The following is an 11984-nucleotide window of genomic DNA, read 5'->3' on the forward strand; positions in this document are numbered from 1 at the left end:
GTAAATAATCTCTGTTGATTGAGCGCAGCTATAACAAAAAAAAATATAATGTCTTCTTGTTCTACATGTCTAGGAACTAATCTTCCCTTAGCAGTGAACTTGTGGCCTGTCAGCCTGAGTTTCTTTTCATTTATATACTTATATTGCTCAGCACAGATGAAGGTGAAGAGGGGAAGCACAAGGGGGATTCTAAGAGAAAACAAACCATACCTAACAGCTGGGGTGATCAGCCTACGAGGTTAGATTAAAGATGTCTTTTGCTACAGCTCACCTGATGCACTATTGCTGTTCCTGAGTTGCTGACAAGATTCACAAGCTGATGAGTGAACCAGATGTTGGACATACCAGTACCATCTGGGTGGGATGAATGTTGGAGTTCACAGAACTATCATGGCTGGCTAGTCACAGGAATTATCTGTCTGAGGATGTATGTGACTGCAGATTTGAAACTTACTATGGTTAACCACGGCCATGTTCCAGTATGCTCTGCAAATGGTTAATGCTGAAGACTACTCAGATTGTAGCTAGAACACAAAAATCTTAGCCTAAAAGCATAAAATAATAGTTCTCTGGTAAATGCAAGTTTTTCTGTTTTGGATTTTAAAGCAGGGTGTACCTTTCTTCCTCTTCCCTGAAGAACTGAGTTTTCAAGCAATCTAGAGATTACCACTCTCCTAAAATACAACATCTTGCTGAAGCTGTTGTGCTGAATCTGAAATGTGCAGTCAATCGACTTAGTTTGCTGACATTTAGAGATAAACACAGTGAGTCTCTCTTTGGCCTTTTTGGGAAAGACAGGCTCTAATGGCCTTCCAAGACACTTGTTTGAGGACAATCTGTATTCAAAACTCAGGCATGTCGAACATTTTACACAATTGAGACTGAATTACAAATACTTCAATTATCAATCAATACAATGGGAATCTATATTCTGTAGCCTGCCAAGTAATTTGCCTTTACCACAGAATGCAGAGACAATAACTAATTGTTGTTATAAGTAAACTCTATGGGCAATGCTTTAATTTACAGCAAGCCCTTGGGGAAACTCATAAACCATGAAACTTTGCAGCAACACTCACCATAGTGATTTCAAATAGCTAGACCAGAGCTTGCCACCTCTCCTGCCAAAGCAGGCCAGGTGTCCTCACCATAAATCCACAGGAACTCCTCTTTTTTCCATGTGTCTAAACATATGCCCAGAGTCTGTCGTGCACAGCTGCATGCATTCATACCACCACATAGCTCCATGTGCCTCTCTAACATGGCCAGATGTAGATCCTGTCCCTCTCCTTATGCTTCAGCTCACACCATGATCCGTGGCTGTCATGTGCACGTCACCATTACTGCATTAGCCCACTCAAACAAGCTGCCTCCTCTCTGACAGTGATCTGGGACCCTGGAGCCTCATCACAGTGCCACACCCCAGGCAGCTCAAAAAAGCAAGCACTTTTAGGCTGTGAGCAACCAGGATAACTCACATAGCCTGAAGGCTGCCTCCCACCTTCTTGCTAGGACAGCTATCCTAGTGAGGATGTGTCACTTCAGCTACTACTTCTCCAGCCTACCTGGAGCCATGGCTTCCCTTGTAGTTCAACCTGGGGTGAGTCTCTTGCTGAGGTTTGTAAAGATGCAGAGCAGTGTGTTCCAGAGAAAGTTCGATTTCTGCCTAAGGCCCTGAAATTGTTGCCATTAACAGCTGTCCATGTTCCGCATGTTCATAAAAGATTAGATCTAAGATGGGATAACGGCTTCTGGGAAGTATTGGAATTGCTCACACGGGTCAGAATCACTTCTTCCCCCTGATGTGCTGATTCTCCAGTTTTCCACATTCAGTCAGCATTCCTGGCTAGCTCATCAATGTCACCGATCCGAAGCAAGTCAGGCCGTGCCCCAGGCCATGGCACCGACTGGGTTACCCTTATTGCCGCTCTGAGACACACAATGTCCCTGCGTCCTCGGGGAAGTCAGAAAGGCACGGCAGCGGTGGCCAGCCGCTAAACCAGCATCGTTCCCTTCTTGCACCGGACAACAAACGTTACCCGGTGCACGTCCCACTCTACCCCCCCTCCCCCCAAATCCCTCCGCGCCACCCCCGGCCCGACTCGACCCCCTCTCGCCCCGCACCCCCGGCGCCCTTCCTCGGGTCTAGTAAACCATCCGAAAGCCCCACCTGCCCAGGCAAGCTGCCTGACACCCCTCCCTCTCCCCCCTCCGAGATGTTACTTTGGCCCAGGGAGGAACCAGCCCGAGCCCCGCGGCGCGCGAGCGCTGCCCGCCCTGCCGCGCGTCTCCCGCCAGGGGGGGCAAGAAACAAGGAATGTCGCGCTCCCCGTTTCCCCGGCTTTGGGGGTTTTTGGTGGTGGTGGGTTTTGGTTTTTGGTTTGTTTGGTTTGGGTTTTTTGAGGTATTTTTGTTGTTGTTGTTGTTGGTTTTATTTTTTTGTGTGTTGTTTTTCTGTTTGTTCGGGTTTTTTTGTTTTGTGTGTTTGTGTTTTTGTGGTTCGTTCGTTCGTTTGTTTCGTGTGCATTCAGGCCTAAATTCTGCCTTCCCTCATCCCGAAGTTTTGAGGCAAGGAGGAGGCGCATATGGCGGGCGGCGTTTCCTCGTCACTGGGATGGCAGCGCGAGCAGGTGGTGGGTTCGGCAGCTCTGTCACCGCTAAAGGTTGGTTGGGGATGGGTGGGGAGGAGGTAAGGAAATGGACGAGCTGCGTGCATTCTCCTTCTGCCTGCATGCCAGTCGTAGTAAGAAAACAAAATTTTAAAAGGCAGACCACACTCATTTGGCGCTAGTGGGGAAAAAAAAAAAAAAAGTTTGGGAAATCTATTCCCAGCAGCATAAAATTCACATTATCATCTCATTAAGTCTGAATGCACTTAGGGACTGATCCAAAGGCCATCAAACTCAATGGGAGACTTTCCATTGCTTTCAAATGGGATTTGGATCATGCTGTTAGTGATTGGCAAAAGCTCATATCAACAAAACAGAACAATCCGGACATTACCTAAAAGGCTATAAAAGCATTTCCATTCCCTGTTCTGGGAAACCCCTTTTATGGCTGATCAAATGTAATCACAGCAGACACCTCCGTAATGAAAGCTTCCTGTTAGGCTAACAACAAGGTAGCTGAGGTCTGAATGCAAACAACACTGCAATTTTGCAAAAATAGGAATGGAAACCTTAGTTTTGATCATAGTGAATTATCTGTAACAGCAGAGGTAAACCTGAGGTCATCAGAAGTCAGTTTAAATGCTATATAAATAGTATTTTAAAAGGGAGAGGGAAAAAGCAACCAAAATCCACCTCAGGAAAAGCATATGCCAGCTATGATAATATTTAACACGAGTCTGGTGTCCTAACATGAACTAAAATAATTAAAACAAACTATATTAGAACAAACAAACTAAAGTAGACTTTACATGGTGAAAAGCAAAGGAGTTTGTTGTGCACACTACCCTTTAGAGATGTGAGTACATGATATCATCAGTAATAACTTTATTTTCATACGTGGACATGAAAAGTAGCACATTTAGAAAAAACCACAAACTACTTTGGACAGTCTCAAATTCTTTCATCTTTATTTACGTTTTTGAACTGCTGCTTCTAGCAGAGACAGTCTGGAGCAGAGACAGTCTGGAGCAGAGATTCCAGCTCCAAGTAGTTTTCTTGTTCAGCTAGCCTTATCTGGAACTATGTTCTGTTGATGGCACAGATGGGCCTAGAATATTCTGCATATGTTTAAAAAACAAATGAAGTAAAATGACAAGACCCATATTTTTGTCTGAAATATTTCAAATTTGAAACAGATGTGTCAAGTTGCATGGGTAGATAGAATGCTATTGAAGATTTAAAAGGCTTTCCTAATTTCCTTTTTCTGTAAGGTTTTAAATCCTCTTTTCCTTCTTTCTTCCCTTTGCTTTTTTTTTCACTGTGCTCAATATCTCCCTTCTGGTGCTCAGTCCAAGTAGTGTGGTGAGAGACTCCATCTTCAGGTATCTCTATGTCTCTGACAAACTGCCTTCTTGTTCCTCATGTCCTTTTTATTTGAACAGTCTCATAATATTTGAGTACTAGAAAACCTTGGATCTAAGATGGAGCAGTGATGTTCCTGTAGGGTTCCAGCTCTTAAAATATTGCCAGAAACTACATTTCAACAAAGGAAGAAGGAAGGTGGAGATATTGCCACAATTTTTATTTTTTTTTTTAATAAAAGCATCTAATTACTTACTACGTGCCACAGCTATGGTATTACAATTAACTGGCCAATGAGAAAGGAATTCCTATAAAGAGTCACATAGCTGTTTCTCTTTCTGGCAGCACTGATTTAGCTTTTATTTTTGTTCTCCTGTCTCCCTCTAACCTCCATTTTCCTTTTTTTGGTCCTTGAGGTGTACATAGCCCTGCTACCTTGCTCCTCTCTCTCTTTGGTGACTTACCAATGAATGAAAGGGTCTTGTAACAAGAAACAATATATATTGAAACATATTAGAATGCTATTCAATGCGTATTAAATACTGTTCACTGACTTGAAGCATCAGTTCATCCCAAAAGAGGTTAGAAATCTGGCCTTTGACAAGTACCTTGGAGAAACTGCCAGGAACTGCCAATCTTATGCAACATCCCCACACTGTCAAGTAGAAAAGTGATGCAGGGGAAAAAGATCCAAGTGGTGCCTGGGCTTGGGGTCATATTTTCACTTGTCCTTCTCTTTCTGGTTGCACATCACTTCAGCTTTCTTACAGTTAATCTCATCCTGCTCCTTCTTGACTCCAGAGGAGTGTTTCATAGATCAGAGTAAAACCAAAGTGTTTTGCAAATGTTTCTTTCTTCTGCTTCCTTCCCCCCTCCCCTCCCTACAGTAATTTAACACAATGAAGAAGCTGGCAGAAATTTTGCTGTCTATGGATAAAGCATCAATTTTGGTGTTACGGCCCTGAAAATGTGTTAACTCTGGGAAAAAAAAAGTAGGAAGCATCCTAAGTCTGACACCTCTTTGAACCACAGCCTTCACGCTGCTTTCTCACTGCAGCTCCTGAAGTAGTGTGACCTCCTGGCTGCTACACCAGCCCTAAATCACCACCAAGATCACTGTGTGAGTTCCCAGCTCTGCCAGGGGCTGGCTGGAAGGAAGCAGAGCCAAGGTACCTCTGCAGAGGATAAGCAGAGATTCTGCTGCTTTTGTTCATCATCACTGAAGGAGTCCCAAAGTTTAAGTGGGGATTTCTGTGAAGAGCACTTCTGGATTTAGGTGCTAAGTGCTTATGTGGAAGCTGAAGTCCTTTTGTGGATCAGGACACTGGCTAGAAGCCAGCTGAATTTTATACTGTATTTGGAAACTAGCTATTGCATGGCTTTATTTTCCATTAATCTGTGGGAAGCTTACCTTTACTTTTAAAACTGCAGGGCAGATTGTTTAGACAAACCAGGATTTTGCCTAGATTTTTATTTCCCCTGACAAAGCAACAGAGCACAGCATTAAACAAACAAACAAACAAACAAAACCAACCAAAAAAACCAAAAAGCAACATCTAAATTTGTTCTGTTAACAGTGTAGAGCTATTATGTTGCTGCTTAGAGAAATCAGAAAACTATTACCTTCACTGCATCTCTGGTCTTTTAAACATCAAATTGAGTTAACTGCAACAACAAAAAGACCTAAACAAAACATTTGAAGTGCTGCTGTTGCCCTCTACTTTGGCCATCGAGGAACATGCTGGGCATTGACAACAATAGTAATATAAAATGAGAAACTAATTGGATACCCAGGATGGCAATTCCATTCTCTCAGGTTGTGGCCATTTTCTCTCAAAGCACAAAGAGCATGGAAGGGAAGCACAGAGAGTATTTGCTCTTATCTATATGTAATGTGAAGAAATATGGTGAGTCACCCAAGACTCTTGTAATTTTGTTCAGTTTCTGGTTGTGCTGACAAACATACAGGGTATTGACATAATAAATGGTGTCTAAATTTCATCCCCAAGCTAATCCCTGTCTTTCATAGTTAAATAGTAAGCACTGCTTACTTATATCAATGCTTCACACTTCTATAGAGCCTTTGGATGTCAGATTATTGATACTGAAGTAGGTCCTCAAATACTTCTCAGAGAGAGATAAATACAGTTATTATCCACAGTAGTGTAGAAAGGAGAGGTGATCTTTCTAAGTCCCTTTATTGAGACAATTTAGCCTGAGAAGCCTGATAACACACCTATAAGCTCCCAATAACAGCCTGGCCATCATCCAGCTTTTATTTTTTAACAGATCAATTTCAAAAAATTATTACAATGATTTAATAATTTTTATTTTTTTTTTTTCCACTTAGCGCATAGTTTCTGAGCACGGAGAATACTTGTGCTCATTTGAGTTGAAGAACTAGAAGTTTCCTCTGTTTTAAATTTCAGTTGATCATCTAGCAGTTTGGCAAACCAAGTCTGAGATTTGTGGATTTGTGAGATGTCAGAGTTAACCATCAGGCTTGTAGAGGTTTTGAGTCATTTTTCCCATAGCAGAAGCAGTTAGCAAAGGAAATTATACAGTGATCAATGAATTAAACCTAATCAGTGACCTTTAGATTTAATGCATGAGAAATTTTTAGTCTCAGATGGAGAAGACAGAAGGATGTAGAGTGAGTGGGTGAAAAGTGCAGTGGGCTGTCAGTAAGAAATACTTAGTGCCTTGCTAAAAATCCCATTACTTTAGCAGTAGGGCAAACAAGTGAATCACAAATTCAACAGCACTTAAAACCACTCAAATCATAATTAATGGCTTTGTTCAATCTTGATTAAAATATATGAATACCATTCACTATAATAACATTTAGTATCAATTTATAATTAGATATATGAAACATGAAATCCTCTGAAATAATCAATATGTATTTATTAATCAGAAAGTGAATGTGAATTACGTATAGGAGCTTACATGCAGGACTGAATTCTGCTCTCATCAGTCAGACTGCTTATCTATGGATATAGTTGTTTGGACATAGTTTAGTGGGGAAATGGTCTTCCTTTGTTTTCAAGTGTGTCTGTGGATATGTATTTGTGTCTTGGACACAAGACTTTATTCTCTAGTTTTTGTAAGAGAAGACTTGAAGCCCTTAACATTTCTTTTTCTTCTGACTTTAATGTTTTTTGAAACTATGACAGGTTTTCATATACAAAGATTAGAAGGAAGGCATGGATGAACATCTAATGTTTCAAATTAGTTTGTTTTATGATTAAATTATTTATTTTGACCTGGGGAGGACCAGTAGCACTTAATTCCATGGCCATCCCTCAATTAATGTAGAATTGCTTTAGAAACTGGCAAAATGTCTTGGGCAGCAAAGTGATTTATGTCCCTTCTCTGCACTGTGCTTGCAAGAAAGTCCCAAGAGGTCTGCCTCAATCCTCTCAGTGCCACACAGAAAGGCACCAGAGTGCCAAGTGGCTGGTATCACTGGGAGCAAGAATAAAAGGGGATGAATCCCCCAAAAATCAGTGGTTGTATCACCCATAGCACCCCCTATCAATCAGAGCAGTGAGCATCACATTTCATCTCTTTTCATTTTTCTGGAGTAGCACTGGGAGCTTTTGCTTTTTGCTTTTGAAAGGAGGTCGTAGGCAGGTGGGTATTGGCCTCTTCTCCCAAGTAAACAATGACAGGATGAGAGGAAATGGTCTGAAGTTGCAGCAGAGGAGTCTAAACTAGATTTTAGGAAGAGTTGCTATAATGAAAGAGTGGTCGGGCACTGGAACAACCTGTCCAGGGAGGTGGTTGAGTCACCATCCCTGGAGATATTCAAGAAATGTGTAGATGTGGCACTTCAGGGCATGCTCTAGTGGCTGAGGTTGTAGAGTTTTTTGTGTGTTGCTTTTTTTTTGGAGGGGGGCTGGTTTGTTTGATTTTTCGTGATGGTTTGTTTGTGTTGATGGTTGGACTCAGTGATCTGAGAGATCCTTTCCAACCATGATGATTCTGTGTCATTCTTGTGTTATGATAAATTTTATATTTGTAATAGGAAACAATGGTAATAATTAGTTGATTATACAGATCTAGAATGCTTCCAAGCTAATAACCTTGTACAAATGTAGCCAGGCAGATCATTGCCAGCATAAGTATGTATATAAACATGTGTCTGACACACAACTGATTTCCTTTAAATGCAATTATTCTAATCAGTATTTGTTGTCAGTGTTGCCATACTGCCACCATTTGGTCCCATTGTGGGAGGAGACCATGTTAGACACAGTTGTTCTGTGGACAGGACAAATGGCTAACAGAAAAATAGCTACATCCACTTTTCCTACTGATTTCCTCTCTGAATTTTTTCTTGTTTTGTTGTTTGTTTTTGTGGTATAGTTGAGGAAAATTACAGCCATCAATAATATTAATAATAAATCATCTATATTATTTATTCAGAGATCCTAGAAGACAAGCTCATTTAATATGGGGACATATCAGAGATTAAGTGAGCACCATTTTCATTAGAAAAAAACTGGTTTTATACAAATGCAAGTTCCTGAACTAAACTATTCTCCCTGGAGGCAGAAATGTTTTCTTAATCCGCATTTTTAATGGGGGCATGAGCTGGGTAGTTCTGCTCTAAGTGATTAAGTTGTTAATATACTCAGGCTAGAATATTAAGGAATATTAATCCATGAATTTATGGTCTTAATTGATTGAGCGCTTACAAATAGATGAGTAAAGCAACAGAACACACCAGAATCAAGATCTGTAAGAAATTCCATAAATAAATATAAAATTATTTTCTAAAGTATTTATGCTTTCTGCTGATAACAAGATTTCATATCCTTTGTAGTTTCCTTTTGTCTGTGTTTCATCAGTCTGAAAGAATCCAAACTTCGAAGCTCTTGCAGCAGAGAACATAACCAGTTTCAGCTAATTTTTGTTGCAATGTTCTAAAGAGCATCACTTATCGTTAACAGAAACTAAGTGGTCCACAGTGATGCCAACACTACAAATTTAAGTGCAGGTTGTGTAGTCTGGATTTTACAAATTTGTCTATAATATCTGATTCTGGGATTGGTAAATTAACAGTGGAAAAAATTATGCAAAAATAATCCCATGGAAGTTAATCAAGACTGTAAAGAGGATGGTAATATTTTCCTAACTGAAAACATAGCACAGTGCACAATGCATACTTAAAGAAAAATGATGTTCTCCTTGAATGAAATATTCTGTAAATTATCTAACCCTGCATTTACTGCAATGACTTTGAAAATATTTCAAGACTTCAGGTGTGGAGGTGCGTGGGCAGACTTAGAGTGTTAATTCACATATGCATGATTTTTGCACCTGAAGAAAATTCTTAAAAGGGGATGAAGTTTGGAGTAAATCTGCTAGAGGTGATTGTCAGTTTCACTTAACGATGTAGTTGTCACACAGAGCTCTCCCTAACCTGAAAAGAAAGGGTGCTTGTTCCTGGAGTTAACAGTTTGGTTTCTGAACTAAATTCAATCTGACATAATTGGGCTCAGTTTCATTAGGTTCTGAAGAGTTTCATTCACTCAGCCAGACTTGGAATTGAAGTTTTGACAGTTACCAATGAATTATTAAAACTACTTTTTTCATCATTTCCTGTGTTCACACTTGCATAAAGGAAAACATTGACGATGAGTGAATAGGTCCTCCAAGTTGACTATCACTAGCAAGACATTTCTGTGATCTGTTACAAACACAGTAATCTTTATAATCACTTATTAATGTGAAAAGTAATTTTCAAGACCAAAAAATTCTATATTTGAGATCCATATCAATTGCAGGAAATATGAACTTGTAATGCACTTTTTCAAACATGTTATATGATCTTTTGAGTTGACATCACACCAACTAGCTTGAATTTCCTCACAGAAGTATTGGAAGTTGTAAGCCAACACACTGGCTTTGAAAGCATTGATCTAATTATTATTTTCCACTGTATCTGGTGCTCAACATGCTGTTACATCCATTTTATAGATCTATTTTTTTCTAACATAACTGAACAAAAGAGAAATTATTATTTTTTAAAATTATGCGTTAATATAATGATATGATGTGAAGCCCATGACAGATTTTCCCTTTGTAAATATAGAAAATTTCATGTAGTCACCTGCAGAATAGCTGAAACCTTTTTTTTTTTTTTTTTAATGGCGAAATTTTTTTTTAATTAAAAAAAAATCCTTATGAGAATGAGTGGTATGTGAGAGAAGAGTGATGATAAATTCCAGGTTTCAGTTACTTCTCTTTGAGGACTTCGCTTAATATTGCTGATAAACACTATTCCAAAAAGTAGATATTTGAATTTTCCCTCTCATATAAATAGCAGTAATAATAATAGAAGTTATTATTAGTAATAATTATTTGTTATGTCAGTCATGGTAAAAGGATACGAGCAGCCTAGTGGTTCCAAGTAACTATCTCAAAAGTAAAAGAACTATACTAAAAACCACAGTGAAGAGGGAGCTCCACTGGGGCTGAATGCAAGTGCTCAGATAAAATAAAGCATGCTACCATTTGCCCATAAAACACATCATGAAGGAAATCAGAAATTTTGCTTTTCCTTGCCAAGTAGTTAGCTACTTAATAAGCTAAATCAATTATAAAATGTGACAGGCAGGAAATAAGAAATTAAGTATCACGTAGAAGCATCATTCTCTCACTGCACTGAAAAAATGTAACATTAAACATGTTTTGCAAAATACGCAATATTTGGACGTAGTTGAGCTTTATATTCTCAAGTTTTCCCTTTTGTGCATTTCAAAGGCAGAATTCTAAATGCAGAGTTAATACAGGAGAAAAAAAATAAATCTACATTTTTCTTGTACACAGTCAAAGGGACCATAAACTGATGAACTCTAATTGTATTAGGTTTTGATTTTTGTAGACAGTCCTAGAAGCTCATGTCTGATTGAGATGTGCAGTGTAGGAAGTTCATCCCCTTTCCACTGCTGGTTTTGGCAGCCTTCAGCAAAAGTGGGCTAAAGATGTGAACACCATATCATTTTAATATTAATCAGAGTTCTATTTAAAAATCTGAAAAATTCCTAAGACTGACACTTATCTTCATATTTTTGCATCTTACTAAGTAGCCTGGTCTTAATATTTCCAGCCTTCACAGCCAGACAGGAGAGTTCAACGTAACTAAGAATCCATTAGCTTAATTGAAGATTTGAATATGATACTAAATACCTACCATCACGGCCTTAAATTTGCAGACAACATTTTTTTTTTTCCCCACTCCAGACTGTACATTTGTGGGAAAATAGCACACTGTTTGGAAAGATGCTGCACAAACACAGTTGTCAAATCTTTGCTTCAAATTCTAATCAAATGCAGAGTAGTTGGGGAAGTTTTTGTACTTCATTCTGGAAATATTTTCTCAGGGGTAGGTGGATATTTTACTCCCAGGCCTTGCATCCTGTGGATCTGGTTCATAAAGAGTAACACTGAACAGGTCACCTGGCTTTATAGGCCAAGATCAAGATGTAACTTCTGCAGTAGTGACTGAAAAGAAGGAACAGTGTACTCTCAGCAAGTTTACAGGTAATACAAAACTGGGAACAGTGGTCAATTCACCACACAGACGTACTGCCATTCAGAGGGACCTTGGCAGGCTGCAGAAACGTACCAACAGGATCCTTATGAATATCAACCAAAGGAAGTGCCGAATCCTGCACCTGGGAATGAATCATCCCATTCACCAATACAGGTGGAGTGCTGACCAGCTGGGAAGCAACTCTGCAGAAAAGGCCCTGAGAGTCCTGGTGGACACCTAGTTGGACATAAGCCAGCTATGTGACTTTGCACCAAAGAAAGCCAACAGCACTTTGGTCTGCATTAGGCAAAGCAGCAGCAACAGGTCATGAGAGGTGATACTCCCTCTCTGCTCAACCATGTTGAGACACATGTGGGGTGCTAGGTCTGCTGCTGGACTCCCCAGTACCAGAGACATGGATCAAGTTTGCAAATATTGATAACTATTTCTGTGCACAAATCAGCAGG

The sequence above is a fragment of the Chaetura pelagica genome, unplaced genomic scaffold (genome assembly GCF_000747805.2).
Source record: "Chaetura pelagica isolate M959 unplaced genomic scaffold, ChaPel_1.0 scaffold308, whole genome shotgun sequence".
Taxonomy (NCBI): Eukaryota; Metazoa; Chordata; class Aves; order Apodiformes; family Apodidae; genus Chaetura; species Chaetura pelagica.